The following is a 12,883-nucleotide window of genomic DNA, read 5'->3' as shown; positions in this document are numbered from 1 at the left end:
AATAGGAAGATAAAATTATAATCTGATTAGGAAGGTTAGCTGAGAAATTCTGGTTCAGAGATCAGTGGGGCCATTTGCTATTTAACCATCACTTAAATAATACAATCTATGATACAAATGTTAGTTAGTTGCTTCAAAGAAAGTGGAGATTGAATTCTGAAGTTAAAAAGTGGTATAGCTAGATGTGTGAGATGTATTCCAAACACATTTGAAACCAGGTTAGCTTTAATTTCATACCTGAGATGTGCCATTCTCCAGAAAATGGATCATACTGTACCGTTTTATGAATGCTACAGACTGATTTAGTTATGATTTAATGGCGTGCCTTGTTTTACTTATCAAATAGACAGATGTACTCTCTTGCTTGCCAAAAACAATTGCGTAACAGCCATAATTATGCACAACACTGATTTGACACTTTCCTGGACATATTAGGATGCAGACATAAAGCTAACAGATTGTTTGAAGCAAAAATGGGAAACTAAGTCTATTCAGAGTTCAATTTTCCTCCCTGTCCTCCAGGGCAGAGAATTCTACATTCTCTATCTTCCGAGATTTGTCTGGATAGGATGCCCTGCAGAACATCTCATCTCTCAATAGCAACAAGCCTTTGCAAACCTGAGCCTATGAAAGCATTATTTAATGCAGTGATCCAGGCAGGATTGTGTATCAGTGAGCACTTCTTTTAGATGGGGTCAATGTTCAAGAAGAAGGATTACCAGTGGCTATACTTTGTGAAGAGTTTGAGGAGGTTTGGTATGTCACCAAAGACACATCCAAATTTCTACAGATGCACTATGGAGAGCATTCTGACTGATTGCATCACTGTATGGTGTGGAGGACAATGCATAGGAAAGAAAAATACTACAGAGAACTGTGAACTCGGTCAGCACCACCATGGGCGCCAGTTCGCTCCATTAAGGACATCTACAAGATGCAGTGTCTTAAGAAAGCAGTCTCTCTCCTCATGGACCCATACCACCTAGGTCATGCCTTTTTCACACTGCTATCATCAGAAAGGAGATACAGGAGCCTGAAGGTGAACACCCAACAGTATAAAAACAATTTCTTCCCCTCTGCCATCATATTTCCAAATGGACAGTGAACCACTGACACTAATTCACTTTTGCTTCTTTTTACCATATAACCATATAACCATATAACCACTTACAGCACAGAACAGGCCAGTTCGGCCCTACTAATCCATGCCGTAACAAATTCCCGCCCTCCTAGTCCCACTGACCAGCGCCCGGTCCATACCCCTCCAGTCCTCTCCTCTCCATGTAACTATCCAGTCTTTCCTTAAATGTAACCAATGATCCCGCCTCAACCACATCTGCCAGAAGCTCATTCCACATCCCGACCACCCTTTGTGTAAAGAAATTTCCCCTCATGTTCACCTTATAATTTTCCCCCTTCAATCTTAAACCATGCCCTCTAGTTTGAATCTCCCCCACTCTTAATTGAAAAAGCCTATCCACATTTACTCTCTATCCCCTTTAAAATCTTAAACACCTCTACCGTTCCCCCCTCAATCTTCTACGCTCCAGAGAAAAAAGCCCTAGTCTGCACAACCTTTCCCTGTAACTCAATCCTTGAAATCCTGTCAACATTCTTGTGAACCTTCTCTGTACTCTCACTATTTTGTTTATATCTTTCCTATAATTTGGTGACCAAAACTGTACACAGTACTCCAAATTTGGCCTCACCAATGCCTTGTACAATTTCATCATTACCTCCCTACTCTTGAATTCAATACTCCGATTTATGAAGGCCAACATTCCAAATGCCTTCTTCACCACACCATCTACCTGAGTATCAGGCTTGAGGGTACTATTTGCCATCACTCCTAAATCCCTTTGTTGCTCTGCACATCTCAATAGCCTACCATTTAATGCATATGACCTATTTAGATTTGCCTTTCCAAAATGTAACACCTCACTCTTATCTGTATTAAATTCCATCAGCAATTTCTCAGCCCACACTTCCAGCCTTCCTAAATCACCTTTTAATCTACGGTAATCTTCCTCACTGTCCACAACACCACCAATCTTTGTATCATTCGCAAACTTCCTTATCCAATTCTCCACCCCTACTTCCAGATCGTTAATATATATAACAAACAATAGTGGACCCAGGACCGATCCCTGAGGAACTCCACTAGTCACCGGCCTCCAGTTGGACAAACAATTTTCTACCACTACTCTCTGACACCTCCCATCCAACCATTGCTGAATCCCTTTCACTGCCTCCTTATTTATACCTAATGCCTCCACCTTTTTTCCTAACCTCCTGTGGGGAACTTTGTCAAAAGCTTTACTAAAGTCTAAATAGACAACGTCCATAGCTTTCCCTTCATCAACCTTTTTTGTAACCCCCCCTCGAAAAACTCAATCAGGTTTGTCAAGCATGATCTACCCCTGACAAAACCATGCTGATTACTCCCTATCAATCCCTGTACCTCCAAATATTTGTAAATACCATCTCTCAGAACACTTTCCATCAACTTACCCACCACAGATGTCAGACTCACGGGCCTATAATTCCCAGGTTTAAATTACACTAATTTATTTTTGAAAAATAAATTTTTATTATCTGTAATGCTGTCACAAAACAACGAACTTCGTGACATGTTCATGACAATATATTCTGATTCATATCTATGCACCCAGAACCTCTCTGAGTGACCTGCAATGCCTAACTTGAAATTTCCATTCAAAATGTCAATTGGTGGAATAACCACCATGGCACCTGTCGAATGATTAATCCATTGTTGCATATTGCACCAATTAACTCCTGATAGATTGAGCATATTCATATTGTGAGGACCTCCTGCAGTCATTTTTTTAACTGAAGTTACTTGAATGGTGACCTGAAGTCAGAGGGATGTCCTTTTGAATAGAACTATATAAAAAATAACACAGCTTATGCTCCATGTTTCCTTGTGACTGCTTGATGGTAGATACTCTCTAAACCTTTGCACTCCTATTTCAGTCAAGAATATTTGCAATTTATATTGAACAATGATTCAGATGACCAGGTGTGCGTCCAATGCTGAGAAAATGTAAACTCTATAAAAGTGCAGACTACACTATTTCAGTTGGAACTAACATAACTAAAATGGTCCACTGGAGCGAGAAACAGCTTTCAGATGAATTACGTGTATCCAAATTGTGGAATACTGTACTCTTGGGAGTTTTTCAGTTCATGTCTGTATCTAGGATTCTTCTTTTCCTCACATTATTTAATTATTATTTAAAAAAAATTAATTTAGAGATACAGCACGATAACAGGTCTCTCCGATTCACAAGTCTGCACCACTCAATTACGCTCAGGTGATCGATCAACCTCGTACATCTTTTAAATTATAATATTTGGTTAAATTTGACTGATTAAACTGTGCAAGTTAATGTAAAATGGGTTTTTCCCAAGTATATGACATAAAATGTGGGATAGAAGTGGTAATTGATAAATCTATGAGCAGAAGATATGAAAGTACATGATGAATAACAGTGGCTGAACCTAAAGAACATGGAATTTTCTAATTATTGGTTGGGAGATTGAACTTTGCAGGTAAATCGTCATCTTCCTCAAATTTCAATAGATTCCCCATCCAAATGACATGGGCAGCATGGTTAATGTAGCAGTCAGCATGATGCAATTACAGCACCAACGACCCGGGTATATATCTGGCACTGTCTATAAGGAGTTTCTATGTTGTCCCCATGTCTATGTGGGTTTTCCCCAGGTGCTCTGGTTTTCTCCCACCCTCCAAAACATTTGGGGTTGAAGTTAATTGAGTCTAATTGGACAATACAGGTTTAAATGGCCAGAATGAGCTTCTACTGTGTCGTAAATAAGATTTAAAGTTTAAATTTGAAATGTTTATTAACTAAAATTATTGAGAGGATAATAAGCCACTTCAGAAGTATGTGACCAGTTTTCTTTCAATTCAACAGGCGTGGCAAGACTAACTCTCTTAAATTGGATTTAAGTTTACTGACACATTTCATTCATAAAATTAGGGTAGAAAACATCAATAACCATGAGACAAAATAATGAATGTGAACTTGGAAAGTCAGTATTTTTAAAAAAGGCTTAGTTCTTTTTTTTAATGGAACTCAGCTCAGCTATCTAGTGATGACTAATAGCATAGTCACTGTACATGGAATCATAGAGTTTTACAACATAGTAACAGGACTTCAGCCCAAATTCTCCATACTAACCAAGCTGTCCTCATAACCTAATCCCATTTGTCTGCATTTTCTATCCTTTCCTATCCATGTATCTATCTGCCAAAATGTCTTTTAAACATTATAGATATACTCACTTCTACCATTTATTCTGGCAACTTGTTCCACATACCTCCCACCATCTTGTGAAAAAGTCGTCTCTCAGTTCCCTTTTAAATCTTTCCCCTATCATCTGAAAGACAGACTCCTGTGACCGATTATGATATGTTTGTATATAAATATGTTTTTGCGAGATAAATTGGGGCAGGTTTTTTTTTAGTTCAGGTCACATATAAACACTTTAAAACAGATCTTATTTAAAATATGAAGCTCTGTTCCTGCTGGACAGGGTGGCACCAAGAGCCTTTGCAAAAACTTTAGAGAGTGCCCATGAGAATTCACTAATGGATTGGTGTTTACAAAAAAGCAACAGATGAAAGAATTAATCGGACCCGCAGGCTATCTGGGGTAGAACTTGCTGTTCTAAGAGGGTCATGTGGTTTTGCCAGCAGCAAGAGAGAAAAACAGGCTTTTTCTCTGAGAGAGAGAGAGAGTGAGAGAGAATTCAATTTTGTAGTTTTACAGTCTGGGACTGGAACAGGACAAGCTGGCAAGCTTGTGGAAAACCCCATTTGGAAGATGGATTGTGACTGTTTAGTTCAGCCTGGTCAAACCCTTGTGGTTCATGCAAGAGGAGAGGACTAGCTGCCTAATGTTTCCCTTGAAATGAGAAACAAAAAGGAACTCTCTGGTGACTTGAAAGAAAGAGGTTATCATCTGGAAAACCCTGATGGGGCAAGTTTCTTTGGCAAGACACTGAAGTGGCTAGTTACAAGGAATCAGTTGTGGATGTCCAGCGAACAACAAATCTCTCTCTGAAAACTGATAAGAACCTTCCAGAGTGGTAACCATTTACCTTTCTAGCACCAAAGCCTGGTGAACTTCTGTTAAATTCTGTGCAACCAGTGGACATGGAGGAATGAGAAGTGAGATTGTATTGTGAATCAAATAACTTTTCTGAACTTACATACACATTACATACATGTGCATGTAGAATTAAAAGGGGATTAAGTTAGGTTAGTTAAGATAATAGTGATAAGTTAAAGTTTGAACCTGTTTTCATGTTTAAAGATAATTAAAAGCAACTTTTGTTTAAGTAACCATTTTTCTTAGTGAATATCTATTGCTGCTGGGTTTTGGGGTAACACTCCCCTATTCTAGGAAAATGATGAAACTCCATAATATACCTCTATATATAAGGTCACTTCTCAACCATCTTCACTCCAGTCTATCCAGTCTCTTGTTCCAACTTAATGAAACCTTTCCCAAAGCTGGGTGACCCAAACTGCCCACAAAGTTCTGGTCTCATCAACATCTTGAATGGTTGTAACATGATGCCCACTCAGTGTCCTGATAGATGAAGGTAAATGTGTCAACTCCTCCTTCCCCACTCTGTTTATCTGACCACATCTATACCACTGACATCAATACAATGCCCTTTATTTTTTTTAAATGAACATGTTCAAATATTCAAATATAAAATTAGCAAATTGAGTTGAATGTGAGAAAATAAAACTAAGTGAGTTTTGAAAAGTTCAATTTTATCTGCTGATTTTGCAATAATTTTCATCCTTTCTCTCAAGAGTACTTTCCTAACGGCTATAAAAAGCAGGATTATGGTATATATTCACATTTCCCTCTTCTCCATTCAGATTTCAGAGGAGTTGTGGATGTGATATTCACTATAATTACTTGACTAGAAGTTATTCAACATTTAAATTACCCAGAAGACCCTTGCTGTAATAAGTTATTTTATGAATGTACGTCCAGAATAAGGTAGCTTTCAGGCCATATAATTAACTAGTAACTAAATTACAGTGTCAGCTTTCTCAATGACGGTATGTGTTTTCAGCTGACAATGCACAAAATCCCTACATTATTGCCGTGCTTTGAATTTTTAAACATATTTTTCAGAAGATATATCCAGTTTTAAAGAGCAGTCCTGAAATGGCCATTTGCAGAGGAAATCAGTGTTCACTTTGTCTCCGGCTCCACTGTAACCTGGTCATCAGTCATTGAGAAGAGGTGCAGGACCAGGTGATTTGGTTGATCCACATTCACTTTCTGTATTTTTTTTTGCCCCAAGTGTCCTTAGTCAAAATATTAATCTTTGTACTGATAGCTCCAATTTTGTAATCCCAAAATTGTTTTTTTTAAGTCATGAGTGTTGGATCTAATTTAGGTTTATTGCAACTGGTGGTCTTAATATGATGAATACTAAAAGTAATGTGTTTTAGTCCTTATCTTCGTCCGCGAAGCCAAGCCAAAGAGAATAGCACATCTTACAAAGTTTAAGATGGGATATTAGGATAAACTCTTCTTGACAGCAAGACAAAGAATAGGAGGAAACCAAATAAAATTTTCCTACTTACAAAACGTGAACCCTGCTTTCTCTTCAATGAGGGCTAATATTTACAGAGGAGTTCATATCCATGGAGGTCCGTGCCCAAGATGGCAGCACCCAGACAATAACTTTGCAACCCAGACCATAAGGGATGCAGGCTCCAGGGAAGAAGAGGATTGGGACAGGGAGAACAGCACCCACTGAGAAAGAGAACCCTAGGGAATGGCCCAACAAAATAGGAGGCCATCGCAAAGGACCAGCAAAGTGCACAGTGGCCAAGGAACACACCAGATTGTGGGCTGCTGGTGACTGGCTTGTGGAAACCAGGTATTGGGACCAAGATTATTGAGGTACTGATGGCAAGCAGGACTCCTGAAGGGTCTTGAGTGTTAACAGCTTCATAACTGCATCTGTGGTTTGGAACTAGGTGCCAAAAAGAGTGATTTGAATGCCTGGAGCTCTGCTGCAGTGGAGAGGAGGCCAGGCAACTATAGAGATTATGGGAGTGCAGGAGACCATGGCATTGCATGAGGTGGCAGGATCTGTGCAGTAATAAGGGATTCTAATCTCAATAGAAATACCAGTGTTCAAACAATATGTTAAACTTCAGCTCCAATTTGCCTCTGGAATTGGGTGATAAAGACAGCTCACATTGGGGAGTTTTGTCTCCTCATAAATTTTCCTTCCTCAGCTCACACAAATTAATGACTAATGGAGATCTGTCTACTGATTAATCACTGGATATCAAAGCATACTGTGCAAAATACTTTGCAATGTTTCGCTGTAGTTTTGCATAAAATCAAGCATTAGATTTGTTTGTCTGTGTTACAGCACAGAAAAAACGTCATTTGGCCCAACTTGTTCATGCTGACCATTATCATATCAAGCTAGTCCCATTTACCTGGATTCAACACATATCCCTTGAAACCTTTCCTATCCATTCACTTGTCTAAATGTCTTTAAAATATTACAGTTGTACCCACCTCTACAACTTCCCCAGCAGATTCCCCAAAATACGCACCACCCTCTATACAAAAAAAGAGTCCCTTTAGGTTTATTTGAAGTCTTTCCACGCTCACCTTAAATCTCTGCCTTTCAATTTTAGTTTCTCCTACCTTGGGAAAAGATTATGACTGTTTATCTTATCTATGCCCTTCATAATTTTATAAATCTCTGTAAGATCTGCCTATGACTCTCCAGGAGAAAAGTGCCAGCCGATCCAGACTATTCAGCCTCTCCTTATATTTCCAGCCGCCCAGTTAAGTTAACATTCTTGTGAATGTTCTCTGTACCTTTTCAGATTAATGACATTGTTCTAATACTATGACGGAAAAATATAATTGAGCCTTAAACTCCAAGTGCAGCCTCAAAAACATTTTGTACAGTTGTAGAATGATGTCCCTGCTCCTGTACCCAGTGTCCCAACCAATGAAGGCAAGCATGCCAAACACCTTCTACCACCCTGTCTACCTGTGCTATCACTTTCATGGAACTATGTACCCCACTTTACGAATACTCACTTTACACTCATTCGCTTTTACAAAGAAACTTGTGTTTGCTATCCAAAAGAAATTTGAAATATACCGAAAATAGCCTTCAAGAGTAGCCAACATGCTTATGAAAGGTTTCATAGCAACACTATACTTTCATAAAGTGGGGTATACCTGTACTCCCAATTTTCTTTGTTTGACAAAACTCCCCAGGGGCCCGACCATTCACTGTTTAAGTCGTGCTCTGCTTTTACCTTCCAAAGTCAATATCTTACACTTGTTTGAGTTAACTTCCATCTGCTATTACTTGGTCCACTTTCCCAGTTAACTTAGATCCTATTGAAATCTTAGCTGACCTTTGTCCCTGTCCATTAAACTACCAATCTTGTGTTACATATTCTATTAAGTCAAGTTTTAAATTTCAGATACATCCATATGACTTTCTATCAACTTACTGGATAGGTATTTTCCTTTTGCTTGCTGATGTTTCCATTCCTCGCTGGGGCCTCATTTCTGTGGTGACTCTCTGTCTTCCTTACTGTAGGTAACGTTAAAGAATGTTACATTCTAAATGTAGTATTACATGACAATAATGGAATCTTTACCTTTTTTTTCAGACACTCGCATTAAAATGTGAAAACTACTAAAGACAAAACAGCAGGTGTACTACTTCCCTGACTCAAATATTGCAAAAATGCCAGGAGTATTTTGTATCACTTACTTCATTTAGTTAGCTTGTTATTAGCCCACTATTATATGGTGATGAAGCATTTCAAAGAACTACATTTATGTTTCTCATTTCTAGTATCCAATGACTCCATTACAAATCTTTTCCTGTCCCCCTTCTTTTACGGAGTCAATGATGTGTTCCGATATATAATGACCCTTTTTTCACTTGATCTGGTATAGGATGCACACAAAATTCGTACTTTCTGTTCTCTGCCAAATTAGTGTAATTTCATGAGTGGGTGACTTGATAAACTATTACCAGGAATGTTAATGATTTTGAATGCATAATCAAAGTTAGCTAAAGTTAAAGAAACAGTGAGGAAGCTTGCTGCTGACATCAAGCAAAGCCCCACGCACTACAGAAAAAAAATGACTATTGCTGAAGTATGAGTATCTCTTTACATTCACAAGATTTTGGAGCAGGAGTAGGCCCATTGGCCCATCATGTCTGCTCCGCCATTGTAATAATGAGCTGATCCATTCTCACACTCATCCTCACTCCCAGGCTTTCTCTCCATAATACTTGACGCCTGATTAATCAAATACCTGTCAATCTCGGCCTTAAATATACCCAATGATCTCACTTCCCACAGCTGCCTCTGGCAACAAGTTCCACAGATTCATGACACTGATAAGAGAAATCTTTCCGTTGATGGAGGCCTGTAGCCCTGCCTGCTTCAGTCTTCTCAGGAAGTGCAGTTACTGTTTTAAATTGATGCCCTTTTATCCTGATGTTGTGCCCTCTTGTCCTAGACTCCTTTACCATGGGAAAGATCCTTGCCACATCTACTCTGTAAAGACCTTCCAGCATTCGAAATGCCTCTATGAGGACCGACACCTTATCCTTCTGTATTCCGAGAGTACAGTTCAAGAGCTGACAAACGTTGAAGGAGATACCTGGTGCCACAATGGTGATCTCATAAGTGGAGGCAAAAAGAGAAAATGCTGGAAATGCTCAGTGGTCAGGCAACATCTGCAGAGAGACAAAGATAGTCAATACTTTGAGTCAAGAAACTTCAGAACTGAAAAAGTGAGAAAACAACTGTGTACGAAGCTTCAGGAACTAAAGACTATCAGTTGGCAGCAGGAAAGAAAAAATGAAACAAATTGAAACAGGAAATTACAGACACATCTGTGAGGAAAGAAACAAACATACTTTGAAATTGTTAAAATCAATATTACATCCTGACGTCTGCGATGTCTGCAGCAAGGAGAAAAAGTGGTCTCTTCTTTGAGCTGAGCTTGGATGTTGTTGGGGAATATCAGATGCCAAAGACTGCAAGGGTCAATCATTTGCCTTATCCCAGATGAGTCGTCTTTAAAATTAATATTCTATACCTCTGGCCCTCCACCCCTCAACTTCTTGACCTCTCAGCCTTTGTTTTCTAATGATGCCTGATGTAAACATGAGAAAAAGCACCAGTTCATCAGGTCTGGGTATGTTGATGCCTCAGGGACTTAATACTGAATTTCATGATTTTAGGTAAACCTTTTCCCCTCCATCTATGGGGAAACCTACTGTTTCAAATTGTTCCATTTTTCCTTTTCGTCTTTAACTCTCCTTGATAACGCTGCTCTCTACCTTATCACAGGCATCCCTCTCTGAAACATAAAACAGACTTGTTTTCTTGTTTTTCCAATTCTGATGAAGGGTTCTTGACTTTTTCTTCCTCCTCTGATGTTTCCTGTTTTTGTTTTGGGCTTCAAATATTTTGCTTCAGCTCTTGATGAAACACTGTGCTTGTTATACTGATTTCTAAATACACATCCGAATAATTCATGTGAAAGCTGAACATAATATTCCTTAAGTAAAAGCTATGGATTTTAGAAGTAACTATTACGGGTTAGCATTCCATTCATTTTGAAGTTAGATTTAAACGCAAGCCTATTGACATATGAATTTGAAGGAATGTAATAATTTCAATTACAAGGAATCTCTGATTTTTGACCAGAACAAAGGAAAATACATCAGCTTGTCTGCCTGGACAAATGAAAGATGAAATGGACCAATCAGATCCAAATCAGTCACATTCTCTGCTAGCCTGACAACTTACATTACAGCCCAGGTATTGAAATTAACTCTCATAATGCTTTACATAATGTATCTCCTCATTGTCTATTAGCATATTTGTTTTGACACGTATGTTGAAACAATAAATAAAATGTAAGGCTCTCTCATAATCACGGTATTAATACAATGAAGCCTTTAGCTATGAGGAAAATAATTAATGTGGACAAGATGGGGAACTATTCTTCTCTTTTGTTCTGCAATATCTGACATAATAATAGCAATTTTGTGGGGCAGCCAATGTTGAGACCTGACCTCATTAATAAATCTTTATTTAGCTTTGTAAATCAGGCCATGTAAAGCTTTCATGGTGAAATCATGAAATATTTGTTTTTATGCTGAATATAATGTAAGGATAACTTTTTTTTTAATACATACCCACCTGAGTTTAGTTCCTATGATATTTCTTTAATTAAGACACCTTAGAATTTCGCAATGATAGAAAAAATGTAAAATTTATGCCCATTTTTCACAAAGGCCATATCTGTGGATGATTTTTAACTATAATTAATCCTTAAGCAACATTTACAGATCTAAATCTGTAGTCAAATTTGATCTTCCATTGAACAAAAAAAATAAGTAAAGAGAAAAAATATATACTTGTCATCTTTTATGACTTACTAAAGTGTTTTAGAGTTGATTAAAGACCTTTGAACTGCAATACTGAAAAAGGAAATGTGCAAATGAGTTGTCTGCACCAGTGGTTCTCAATCCTTTTCTTTCCACTCACATCCTACTCTAAGTATTCCCTATGCCATCGGTGCTCTGTGATTAGTAAGGGATTGCTTAAGGTGGTATGTGAGTGGGAAGGGAAGGTTGAGAATCACTGCTCTAGACCCAATTGTTACTGAAATATTTTGCTTGAGAAAAATTGTCATTGTCCCATTTCCTTTGGAGTCATGAAACCATTCACATAACAAATCAATTAGGGCTGATTAAAACAGTGGTTTTCAAACTTTTTCTTTCCACCCACATACCACCCTAAGCAATCCCTTACTAATCACTGAGCACATATGGCATAGGGAATAGTTAAAGTGGTATGTGAGTGAAAATAAAAAAAATTGAGAACCACTGGTCTACAGAAAAAAAGCAGATGGAAAATAATATTCAAGTTTTGTTGCTTTTTAAAAGAAGGCCAAAAGATCTTAGTCCACCTAAAGCCTCTTTCAGGTGGTCATAATACCCCGATGTAAAGTCGCATATTCTACCCGAATATGGCTGTCGGCAGGCCACCTGATGCGGCACAGAGGAGTACTCACCAACCCTCCTCTGGGAGGTATAATCTCCACATCTGTGCAGTCCCCCGAGGCACCTGAATGCAGCCGCTTGAAAGCCCAAATCCCCGTGCCTGACAGCCTCCCATGCCTGACAGCCCCCCGCGCCTGACAGCCCCCTCCCCACTGCCTGACAGCCCCCCTTCCCACTGCCCCTGCCCCAACATCCCGCACCGTCCGCCCCTGCCCTGACGTCCTGTGCTGACAGGAGCTGGAGTGCACTCCGAGACGCCTCTCCTGCAGCTTAAGATAGCAGACTTTTATTTTGTCACTTCTGAAGGCACCACCACCAAAAGTGCAGGGTTTCCTTACTACTCCGTCGAATATCACGCCAAACTTGGTGCTCAAGATTTGGCCCACACCAAAAATTGGAGGTAAGCAGAGAGATGCAATCCTAGATAATAATCTCAAACAGCTTTGAGGCTGAGCACATCAGCCTGCAAATGAACCCCATTGACCTAAAGCACATGTCCCTCCATAAGATTTATTCCAGGAAGCCGTTGGGATCACGGGTGACAAGCAACTTATTTCCTCTCCCTGACACACACTTCTGGCTGATGCTTATCTTGTAACCACATGATATGACTAACAGAGCTGGAGCCTGATGAGGTATAGTTGCCAGGCCCATTTTACCTTCTAACCTGCCATCTTGACGTGGCTTCGTAACAGAACACATTTAAGCACAA

The sequence above is a fragment of the Narcine bancroftii genome, chromosome 3 (assembly GCF_036971445.1).
Source record: "Narcine bancroftii isolate sNarBan1 chromosome 3, sNarBan1.hap1, whole genome shotgun sequence".
NCBI classification, from domain to species: Eukaryota; Metazoa; Chordata; class Chondrichthyes; order Torpediniformes; family Narcinidae; genus Narcine; species Narcine bancroftii.
Note: the sequence above shows the minus strand (reverse complement) of the source record.